Source organism: Panthera onca, chromosome B2 (assembly GCF_046562875.1).
Source record: "Panthera onca isolate mPanOnc1 chromosome B2, mPanOnc1 haplotype 2, whole genome shotgun sequence".
NCBI classification, from domain to species: domain Eukaryota; kingdom Metazoa; phylum Chordata; class Mammalia; order Carnivora; family Felidae; genus Panthera; species Panthera onca.
Window position 1 is genome coordinate 76,689,300 of NC_138343.1, and position 12,146 is coordinate 76,701,445.

At 39.1% G+C, this 12,146-nt stretch overlaps 1 long non-coding RNA gene and 2 other non-coding genes across 3 annotated transcripts; all 3 read right to left on the reverse strand.

Moving 5' to 3' along the window:
• Nucleotides 1–2,438: 2,438 nt before the first annotated feature.
• On the reverse strand, nt 2,439–7,903 carry LOC132667349 (uncharacterized). The gene is made up of 6 exons (XR_009605096.1): nt 7,848–7,903; nt 7,674–7,752; nt 7,509–7,574; nt 7,125–7,194; nt 5,845–6,908; nt 2,439–2,453 (listed from the first exon to the last, which is right to left on the reverse strand). It is a non-coding gene; the product is annotated as an uncharacterized LOC132667349 (long non-coding RNA).
• LOC132668132 (small nucleolar RNA SNORD50) lies at nt 7,001–7,070 on the reverse strand. Its single transcript, XR_009605490.1, has one exon. It is a non-coding gene; the product is annotated as a small nucleolar RNA SNORD50 (small nucleolar RNA).
• On the reverse strand, nt 7,325–7,392 carry LOC132668133 (small nucleolar RNA SNORD50). Its single transcript, XR_009605491.1, has one exon. It is a non-coding gene; the product is annotated as a small nucleolar RNA SNORD50 (small nucleolar RNA).
• Nucleotides 7,904–12,146: the final 4,243 nt, after the last annotated feature.

Sequence of the window (12,146 nt, forward strand, 5' to 3'; positions counted from 1 at the left end):
CTGGAAAAAACTGGGACATTACACTTATTGGACTGAATACTGGACTGAAAAAGGGATAGAAGATATTGGTTGTCATTTTGGACATTAAGTAGCTGGGTTACCTTGGGCAAATCAAAAATCTGAACTTAGATTTAGAAGGGTCTTCAAAGTTGATTAGGGCCAGCCTCCTTCCTCCAACTCACACTGACAAGAGACTATGATATGGAGGCTGCACATTCTCATATTGGGAACTTCATTTTTAGGTTCGTTTGTGGATGGTCTCTTTTTATTTATTTCATTGATCTCCTTTATGCCTTCTAGAGAAACATTTAAGTTAACTACTCCTTTGGGGAAGGTATTTAGTGGGGTAAGAACACCATCTCTGGACTTAGACTGCCAGATTTTAAATTCCAATTCCTTCACTTCCTATGCGACCTTCGTTAGGTTACCTTTCTAAGTTTCAATTTCCTCATCTGTAAAATGGGCATACTAATAGTACCTACTGATGCCTGGGTGGCTCAGTTGGTTAAGTGTCTGACCCTTCATTTCAGCTCAGGTCACAATCTCACAGTTTGTGAGTCTGAGCCCCATATTAGGCTCTGTGCTGATGACATGGAGCCTGCTTAGGATTCTTTCTCTTCTCTCTCTGCCCCAACTCTGCTCATGTTCTTGTGTGCTCTCTCTCAAAATAAGTAAATAAACTTAAAAAAATTAATAGTACCTACCACATCGGATTATTATTATTACTATTACCCCATCTGATACACTTTCAAATATCTAAAACTAGTCATCGTGTTTTTCATTTTTTTGATGGTTAATTATTTGGGGGGGGGGGGTGCAGAGTTCAAGCAGTGGAGAAGCAGAGAGAGATGGACACAGAATCTGAAGCAGGCTTCAGGCTCTGAGCTGTCTGCACAGAGCCTGATGCAGGGCTCAAACCCACAAGCCATGAGATCATGATCTGAGCTGAAGTCAGATTCTTAACCGACTGAGCCACCCAGGCACCCCTAAAATAGTCATCATGTTTTCCCTTGACTTTCATTTCTTCAGGTTAAATATTTCCAAGATCTTAAAAGATCACCCAAAATGACATGGTTTCTAGAACTTTGTCTTCTTTTTTTTGATACTTCCTAGTTTGTCACTGTTTTCTTAAATGTGGCACCAAAACTAAAAAACAATACAAAATACATTAGATGATGAAATCATTCCTTCCACTGACCTGGAACTTAACCAGCTTATATTTTAAATATCTCAATCTTAGTTTATCACATATAAAATAAATGAATACTAAATAATGCCTACCTTGGGGAGAACCCAAGAAAATATATGTCAAAGTATTGTGAAAAATAAAAAGAGCTATGAAAGTGTCAGTAACTATTTTATATTAAGCATCTTTCATTAAATAGGGAACAATATCATGATAGGTGTGACCTATCAGTTATAAAAAATGTTAAGTTAAAACTTATTGTAATCTTTTTTTTTAAAGTTTATTTCATTTATTTTGAGAGCGGGAGGGGAAGGGAGAGAGCGTGAGCAGGGAGGTGCAGAGAGGGAGAGAAAATCCTAAGCAGGCTCTGCTCTGTCAGCACAGAGACCTACATGGGGCTTGATCCCACAAACTATGAATCATTGTCTGAGCCAAAACCAAGAGTCAGATACTTAGCCAACTGAGCCACCCAGGTACCCCAAAACTTACTGCAATCTTAATGTTTCTATAGAAAAAGGAAATTTTAGACTGAAATATTTAGTAAGCCTAAATAATTTGTTATATGAGGTGATTATGAAAGAAGTGATTTCATTTATATTAAAAAGTTTTTCCTGTGAAGCATAAGACCTCAGACAACATTCACTTTCTATCCAAGATAGTTTCATTTCAATTTCTGGTTTCTTTACTGATTTATTTTTATTTTTATTTTTTAAGTAAGCTCTATGCCCAACATTGGGCTTGAACTCACGACCCCAGGATCAAGGGTCACATGCTCTACTGACTGAGCCAGCCAGGTGTCCCTGTTCCCTAGTATTTTTTATTGAGAAATTACCTATTTCTCAAATAATTGAACTTGATGATGAAACAAGTGGAGAGGAAGCTTTGTGACTAGCAGCTGTGTTTGCTAATATTCAATAAGAAAGTACATTGTAGATTTAGTTCCAGTGTAATAAATAGAAACCTAAAGGGAAAATGTATAAAGCCAGAGAGATTACATTGCATGGGCTTTTTTCATAGTTATTACTCATAATTCTTTAGCTAAATATAAACTCCCAAAATTATAGCAGTGGCCATTTATCCTCTGCTTCTTAAGTCTGTTAGAGCTGCCGTAACAAAATATCACAGACTGGGTGGCTTAAACAATAGAAATGAATTTTCTCTCACAGTTCTGGAGGCTGGAAGTTCAACATTCTGAGGCCTCTTGTCTTGGCTTGTGGGTGGTCACCATCACACTGTGTGCTCATGTGACCTCTTCTTTGTGGGTGTGCTAGGGGAAAGGGAGAGAGTGAGTTCTCTGGTGTCTTTTTTTATAAGGACACTCCTCCTCCCAGATCAGAGCCTTACCCTTATGAGCTTATTTAAACTCAGTTAACTTCTTTTGAGCTCTGTCTACAAATATAGCCACACTAGGGTTAGGGCTTCAACATATGGATTTTGGGGAACACAAGTATTTGTCCAAAACACCTTCCAACTTTTATTTCTTTTACCCCTTTTGGAGAGGTTAAATCACATCATTGTTGCCCACCTTAGATACACAAATTGAATTCCATTTAGACAATTTCTTATGGGAGTCATTACATTGTTCTAGGCAAAATTTGAGATTAAACGGCAGTTTATTTTTGTAAAGGATTCACATTCTAGGGCCAGAGAGAGAGAAACCAACAATCAGAATACAACACACTATGGGTCATTTTGTGGTATAACTGGAGAGGGCCTTATTTTACCTAGTTTTCAACAGTAAGTTTTCATGGTACATATGATCTTTGTCTCACTTGGGACCCTCACTTGTTTTGTGTTTTTCCCTAATCAGACTGGATCTCAAGGTTAATAATTTTAAAAACACTTTTACCAAATCAATTCTCTTGGCTTGTTATTGTTTTGCTCTTCCTGGCCACTTTATTCCTAATTTTGGATGAATCCACTGATCTGCTTCCTGCTCCCAGGCAGATAAATCCCATAGGAGAACAGTGAATAATTATGCTGATTAACTATTAAAATCGGTAGTTTTTAGCCTCAGCAGGTACTTTGGCTCTGTAAGACAAACCTCTAACTTGTCTGTAGCTAACTCCACTTTTCTAAGTCTGCAGTGTCTGATGAAAACCCTTATCATACTTCCTAAATTCCTTATCTTATTCTTTCCTGAAGACTACTTTGCCCGATAATTTACAAAGTCTTTCTCAGATATTAACTCCTTCAATTTCTATGCTAAGGCTCTGCATTAAATCAAGGCTATCTCCAGCCCTATAGCCCAATTATTTGCTTAGTTTTCACTCTTGCTTTTATTCCAAAACTCCTTGATTTTCCATCTAGTTCCTTTTCTTGATATAGCAGTTGGACTTGACAATAGATTTCTGCTTCTCAATTTTTGTCCCAGGCACAAAATAATCTCCAGGATTTTAACTAAACCCAGAATCCCCTACTCTTAGAATGTTCCAGGACTCAACTCTTGGACCACTCCTTTTATCTATATTCACTCCTTTGGTGATCTCATGTAATCTTATGGCTTTAAATACACCATCCACATGTGGATGATTCCCAATTTTATTTCTCCAGCTCAGATCTCTTAACTCTGTACTTCTCTAAAACTTATGTTTTCATGGGTGTGTATCAAAGGAAAAACTCATCAAACTGTACATTTAAAAATGTACAATTATACTTTATATAGTTAGGAGGCAAGGATATGTCAAGTTTACTGACCTAAGTAACGCATTATATGTGTAAATGTTATTTTCCTCAAATGCTAATTTCTGAGTATTCTTAAATGCTTTTTACATTATTAATACTATTTTGAAAAGAATTAGAATCAACTGAATGAGCATAATTAAGTTCCCAAAAAGGTTCGATTATAGTGTACTCAGGGGTTCTGTGACATTAACTCATTTTGTTGTAACTCAGCCACATGGCATGACAGGACTGTAGCAGTAGACTAGTAATAAGGGGAAGAGGCCAGGTCTTGTAAGAATGAGACCAAGGAGTTGGATTGTCATTTTGAAGATACCCTCTCCTCCACCCCAAGATGGTCCATAAACCTTCCAGCACCTCATGGCAAACTTGTGCTTTGATCTGATCTTCATACATATGCAAATAAGTAGAATCAGTGAGGTGCAGCAAGGCCAGAGGCAGTGGCAATATTCAGCCAGGCAATTATAATTACTATACTATGCTGTGAGTGCTACTTGGATCCAGAACCAAGCTTTTGGGAGGAAAGATGAAAAAGAGAGTCCCACCTAAAGGAAGGAAGGACCAGCAAAAGATAAGCAGACTATCCTAGAAGGCTGGAATTCAAATAAATATTCTAACTGGGAAATTGGGTGTTAAAAACCTGAGCACAACCAAGATTCCTCACAGGGTGGGTAAACAGTTAAGGATTTATGAAGTGTATTATCAATTCAGAGAGCACTTGATTGGGAAGTGCAGTTGATACTAGATTTCTGGCAACAGAATTTTAGAAAGCACCAAATGGTAGGCTTGAGCCTACTATATTTGAAGATAACCTGGAAGCGTGATGGAAGGCATAAAGCATTCCTATTGGTTAAAGCCACTAAAGCCAGACACATGTAGGTTTTGCTTTCAACTTCTGGTATCAGTCCTAACCAAGCAGATCCCAGTCTATTATAGCCGTCGTCTTTTATTCCTCAGGTCTTGAAAGCTTTGTCTCCATTAAGTTCTCTATTAAATTGCACATATGCTCAGAGGGTTAAGTCCCTTAGTCAGTGACTTGAAAGGAATACCTGGTATGTTAACATTCATAAAACAGAAGGCTAGTAGAATGACAGTCAACACCACGTTGTATGAATGAAAAATACCATTTAGGTATATTACAGGTTTGAAACAATTAGTAATTTTAATGGCAGCTGACATTAATTATAACATGTTGAGCTTTCAAGCTTAATTTCACTAAAGCGTACCTTTTTGGATCTGACTTACTTGTTCAAGTGTACACTCTGTATAGAGTCAAAGGGACTAAATGTGATTTTCTGCTATGTGCCTTCCCCCTGAAAAAAAGGTTTTAGGGAATTCAAATAACCATAGGTTTTTACTGTTGTCACCCCAAAACATTTCAGCCTATCTTCTACCTTATTTGTCCTACATCTAACCACACAATTGATACCTAAATTTCAAATTCATCATTCTGAGGTCCTGGAGCATATAATCTTTGCTCCAAGTGTTTATGCCAAAAATGTTATCTTTCTCACATCTCATCTGAGATGGTTTTGACTCAAATCCACTTGTTGAATCTCAAGACATTTTTTCTCACTTTCTTTATAGCCTGCCTTTGGTTTTCTTGGTATTTCATGTCGCTATTAACAAAATGAGGACATAGGAAGTGTTTTACTTCTAACCTCCTTAGCAGAGCCCAGTAACACTGCAATCCATAAAATGCACATTATAATAAACTAAAGACATGTGACATATTACCAGATCAATTGAGAGGGAAAGGAGCAACAACAGAAATTGCAGGAAGAGGTCAGAGTGCTCCAAAGCAAATTTTATCTATTTCACAACTTGTTTTGAAGTGAGGTGCCAGCTTTGACAAAAGGCTAGACAGTTTCTTGAAAAGGTTGTACAGACCCCAATCACTTTTCTTTTGTTAATATATCAAAATCCCATTACACATGTAATCTGTTATACCAAGTGGCTTTTCCCTTTGTACCTACTCACTAAATGGCATGGTTGTCACTGAGCCTCTTAAACTACATGGGTCCAACGTTGTATTTGCACTAAGAAAACATTTTAGGAAAAAAGGTAGTTCATAATCATAAGCTGACAAGAATATTCTTTTGACTAACACTGAAGTATAGGCTTAGCAACAATTTATTCATGTAGCTATTTAGGGAAAATGATCATGCATGGGGCCAAACCATCTTGGTTAGATCAGATGCTATTACTGTCTACACTAAATCCATTCTATGCAATGTTTGGTTTTATCAGTGAACTTCCCCCATGACCCGTTGTCATGCTGTGCTCTCTTCATTTTCAGCATTCCACATTTTTCCATCTTTTTTTTTTAAAGTAGGTTTCTTACCCAGCATGGAGGAGCTGAGATGTTTTACTGAGCCACCAAGGTGTCCCTCACATTTTCCATCTTAAGCATCCTTTCAAACTATAATTCATTAGGACCAAACATTCCAGAATTCAGTAATTAGAACCAGTAATACCTGTTATTTTCCCCTCCCCCAGTAAGACTCAGTCTTTCCGTTTTGCTCACCACTAATCCAGTAATATTCAGTATGCTACAAAACCCAACATGATCTGTACCGTGTGATACTGCCAAAATGAGTCATCTCTCCATAAAAATCTAAGGACTTTTCCACAATATTCAGTGTAAATTTTCACTCAGCTTTAATTACAATCGTAGATTTTAAATTCAAACAGGTGGCCAAAGGTGAAACATTCACAATAAGCTGATTACAAGTCTGGTTAACTGAAATCAAAGACTTCTCCATTAAAAACATGTACCTTCCTTTGCATTCCTGTATTTAAAATAGAAATAGATCTACAAAGTAATCTGCTTAACAGGTTAGGATTCTCTAGGGCAGTATGACATAAAAAGTAATGGCTTAAATCTTACAAATACATTAATCTGAATCTGATGCGGTTTCATAACCTGTTTACAGAAATAAAAAAATATTGTCTTGATTTGTAGGTTTTCTTCCCATGTCAGTTAAATGAAGAGCTTTTCCTTATCGATTTTTCACAAGTAAATCTGGTGGTATTAACCCTAGAAAAGGAAAAACATTTGAGATTTACAAGACTACCAACATCAGAAGAGCCAAAGAATTTTTAAAAATATCATTGTCCTTATAATGGTCTATCTCAGAAGCCAGATCCGTATAAGTTTTCTCAACAGATATTCAGGTTCGGGATAAGATCATCATGGATTAAGACCAAGGACAAAGTACTGATGAACTGTTAAGGGAAAAAAATCTCCACTCACAGAAATGGGTTACATCTTAGGAAGGTCACAGCAAACTGGCCTCTTTCAATGGAAAGACAGCGACCCCTCACTGTTGGCAGAGAAGAAAAAAAAAAAAAAACCCACAACACATTTTGAGGTAGCAGTTCTCCCCCTACAAGATTTATAATCTAACAGAACCCTCTCAGTTATAAAATCCAGACTATAAAAACTTCAGTCTTATCTCAGAAGCCGAATCCGTATGTTTTTCTTCAGGTGGTCAGCTTCGGGATAGATTTCATCATTGATAAGACCATAATCCACTAAATTATGTTACAGTGAAATTTACCGTAAGCCAAAGCAACTTTAAGAGGTAAGCACTGTATTAGAAACACTACAGTTGATCTTGTAAGTCACACAACTTACTTTAAAAATTACGTTGCTAGCCAGTGACATTTGTAGGTCTGTTAGTATTCATCAACTCCCAGGATGCTGTTCAAGGACAAAAAAAATTTTCATTTTAATCTACATATGGACTAATCGCACTGAATCAAAGTAGCCCAACAGTCAAATTATTAGCCCAACACATACCTGGGTAAAATGGTCAGGTTCCAACCAAGTAATTTCCCAGCAAATATTCCCTCACGTATTTTCTAGTTTTCCTTTGTATCTAGTAGGAAGCAAATTTCAAATGATGCACCATCTTTTCCTGTAAATCAACAGGTTTATTTCTTCAGTTTAAAAACTAAGCTCAACAGTACTTACCTGAACATCTCCAGGTAACAGCTCCGTTATGCCACTGAGAGCCATTGTTCCTGAAGGGGACCAAAATATTTAAAATTAAGCATTCTTACAGAATGACAGTTGAAGGTTTTCAGTACTAAAATCTTCCCAATCATTAATCTGGTTTGCACACAGCGCCACCTGGGCACAATACAACTCAATCTCAGGCAACGTCAGGGCTGCCCATTTTCAAATGACCTTTTTGATCCGCGACGAGAAAACGACACTCTCCTTATTAAAGGCCTCTTGCTCAACGTAAAACTCCCTGCCCCAAATACCGGGAGTATGGTTTTCCCGCCGCCGCTCAGGCTTGGCCAGCCAGATGTCGGCGTTTAGCAAGCAGGCCGCGCACACCGCTCGTGGCCATCAGCACCAGCCTCCACACGCCTAAGCTCGAAGCCTGCCGCCACCACTACCACTCAGGACACGTGGCGGCCCGGCTGCGTGTTTTCCACGTGTAAGTTTTCTACACACAGCACCCTAAACTCAAATCTCCAATCTTCTCACAGTGCTGCAGCGAACCTCAGTCTATTCCAATACAGCCCGCTCGGGTCCTCGCCCACAGCGCCCACTCACCAAAAACGACACAATGCCTCCGAAATCCAGACGTAAAAGACCGAGCTGCGCTGCCAGCAGTTCCCTTTATAGCCTCCCCTGAGTCAGACCGAGGCCGCCCCACCCTCTCGCGTCTATTGGACTTGGGAGATGACGGGGGCGTGGCCGTTTCCTGAGGGGAGAGAGCGGGAGCGCGCGCGGCGGCTCTTTTCTTTCGGGGGCTGCTTCCGGGGCGTGGTGCGCGCGTCGCCCGCCCGCTGCACGCCCGCCCAGTCCCCGGTGCGCGCCCGCTGCGCTCGAAGATCCGTCGCTTCCGAGTCTAGCTCTACGTGGCGTGGGAGTGGCGCCAGAATTCAAACCAACAGCCGCAGTTGGAGGCGAGTCTACCGCCTGCCCCGGGCCAAATGCGCCCTGAACAGATTGGCCGGCTTGGGGCCGGGAGTGGGCTTGAGTTTTGTAGCGCAGGACGGCCTCAGCATTTGACCATCTCGAAAAGTCGGGCTGACTTGGCGCGGCGGGAGTTGACGCCCAGCGGGCGCCGCAGGAGCTGGCGGGCACTGGTCTCCGCACTCCCAGAAAGATAAATTGGCGTGCAGAAGTGCTGAGGTGAAAAAAGTATGTGAAAGCACCGCCTTTCTCTTGCGGTCCACGGCGAGAATACCGCGCCTCTGCGGGACAGCCGGCCCGCCGCGCCGCACGCGGCCCAGTTGCGCCCCAGTGCGGGCGTCCGCGCCCTACCCGCCCCACCCCATCCCTGTGCTTCATTGTGCCAGGCGCTGCTGTTGAGTTACGTGGTCTGCGCGTAGAGTTCTCCCCGACGCAGCCAACCCGAGAGGTAAATACCCCATTTGGTGGAGGAGAAAATTGGTCCTAACGCAGCTAAGTAATTTGTCTAAATTGACACAACTGAAAAGCTTTGCTATTTTTAATTTGTTTGACCGAGTTCGTTATAATGAATGCAAGAGAAAATTTAGTTTGAGAAATATCCCAGAATACTATATACAAACGACTCTTAAAAAATTAAGTAGCCAAGATTGTATTAATTAATATGTGTAAGTGAATACATGTGTATGCACACACAAGCACACATGACATTTGAACATTCTAGCATTTGAAAACTCAGGCCTTCATGACACTCATTACTAATTATTATTTATGTCTGGGTTTGTTTATTGTCCTCCCCATGTCTAAGGAACACATGGTTTTGTGTCCACTTTTTATTATTCGGCCTTAGAACAGTGTTCTGTCCAGCATAAAGTAGGTTGTCTGTAACTATTGGTTGAATGAATAAATGAATATATGTGGTGGCCTTTTAGAAAATTAAAATGAAGACCAAATTGCAGCTTACAGGATAATAGTGTAAATCAAATTTTTGTAACAGGGACCTAAGTGATGAAATATTTACTTGGCTAGGCATTACATAGATATTTTAACAGTATTTTGTAATGTAAATGTAAATTTACATGTTGGTCATAGTAAAAAAAAACTAAAACAGTACAAAAGGATATAAAAAGCAAAAAGATCCTTTCCATATCACTGGGAATCTCTTCACTGTTAGCAGTAACCACTATTAACAGTTTTTGAAACTTTTGAATTGTATATGCATATACAAATATTTCTATGCAAATACAAATACATATTTTTTAATATTTTATAAGTACAGGTAAGATCTGCATACTTTTCTGCAACTTTCTTGCCCCTCATAAATTTAAACATTTTTTCATACCGGTACTTATAAATGAACTTATTCTTGTTTATAGCCTGCATAGTATTCAGTTGGATATATCATAATTTATTTCCTCAGTTTCCGGTTTTTCACTATTTCAAATTGTGCTGAAGCGAATTACAGATATATTATAGGGATCTTGTTAGAAGATCTGCAAGATCAATTTCTAAAGGTGAGTCAAAGGTTATGTGCACTTAAGTTTGTGATAGATACTGCTGAATTGTTTGTACCATCCTTCCACTACCATAAAATAGTCGTGTTGTGATGATATATTGAAGAGTGTTTTGCTAATTGAAAAACATGCATATTACTTTATGGGATGGCAGTTATTACACAATCAAAATTAAAAACTATTTCTCCGTGTTATCTTTGAATCACTGCTGTGTTGAAGACCATCAAAAGCAGTATGAAACAATAATTCCCTACCCTGACTTATCAATTGAATTACTTGGAGAGCTAAAAAATATCAGATTTTTGGGCCCTAATGTGCAACAACCAAAGAAGAATCTCTAAAAATGGGACCCAGGGAACTTTTTTTTTTTTTTTAATGAGAGAGACAACTGACAAGTGGGGGAGAGGGAGAGAAGAGGGAGAATCTTAAGCAGGCTCCATGCGGAGCATGAGCTTGATGTGGGGCTCAGTGCAGGGTCTCCATCCCGTCCCTGGAATCATGACCTGAGCCAAAATCAAGAGTTGGATGCTCAACCGACTGAGCCACCCAAGCACCCCAACCCAGGAAACATTTTTAAACAACCATATGAGCCAATGCTGTTCAACAGGAATATAACATGAACCACAAATGAGAATTGCATATGTAACTTTGAATATTATAGTAGCCACATTTTAAAAAATAAAAAGATTTGGATATAATTAATTCTAATGCATTTTATTTAACCCAATATAACTAAAATATTTTCATTTCAACATCTGATCAACACAAGTTATTGAGATATTTTCCATTCCTTTTTTGTACTCAGTCCTTGCAATCCAGTGTGTATTTTACAGTCACAGCATATCTCGGTTTGACTGTCCACATTTCAAGTGTCCCATTGCCATATGGCTAGTGGGTACTTTATTGGATGGCACAGGTCAATGGTGATTCATATACATATAGAAGTTTGAGAATCACTGTTTTCAGGTAAGTGTGGTACAGCATACCTGAAACATATTCCAGTCTTTAAAGAAAAAAAAATTTTCCATATTAGCTTTTGACTCCAACTAATAACTAACACATGCAATGCAAAATAAAATGAATCCAGAACTTGCTTATTGACAGCACTGCCCTCCAGCGAACATGAGCGATGGCTGAAGCTGTTACACAACTCCTTCAAGGTGTTTATCTCTTCAAGAAACAGAAAAACAGTGAGGGATGAAGCCATCAGTCATTGCTCCTACACCTAAAACAGTCAAGCAAATTGCTACCAAATATTTGAAATGATTAAAGAAAGACCATATAAAGGTCAGAACTGAAATTTAAGTGTCCTTGAAAAAGGGATACAGGTGTGCTCTTTCAAAGGGGCACACGTACCCCAATGTTTATAGCAGCACTATCATCAATAGCTAAAGTATGGAAAGAGCCCAAATGTCCATCGATGGATAAATGGATAAAGAAGATGTGGTATATATATACAATGGAATATTACTCAACAATCATAAAGAATGAAATCTTGCCGTTTGCAACTATGTGGATGGAACTAGAGGGTATTATGCTAAGTGAAATTAGTCAGAGAAAGACAAATATCATATGACTTCACTCATGAGGACTTTCAGATACAAAACAGATGAACATAAAGGAAGGGTAGCAAAAATAATATAAAAACAAGGAGGGGGACAAAACATGAGACTCTTAAATACAGAGAACAAACTGAGGGTTGCTGGAGGGATTGTGGGTGGGGGGATTGGCTAAATGGGTAAGAGGCATTAAGGAAGACACTTGTTGGGATGAGCACTGGGTGTTATACAAAGGGGATGAATCACTGGAATCTACTGAAATCATTACT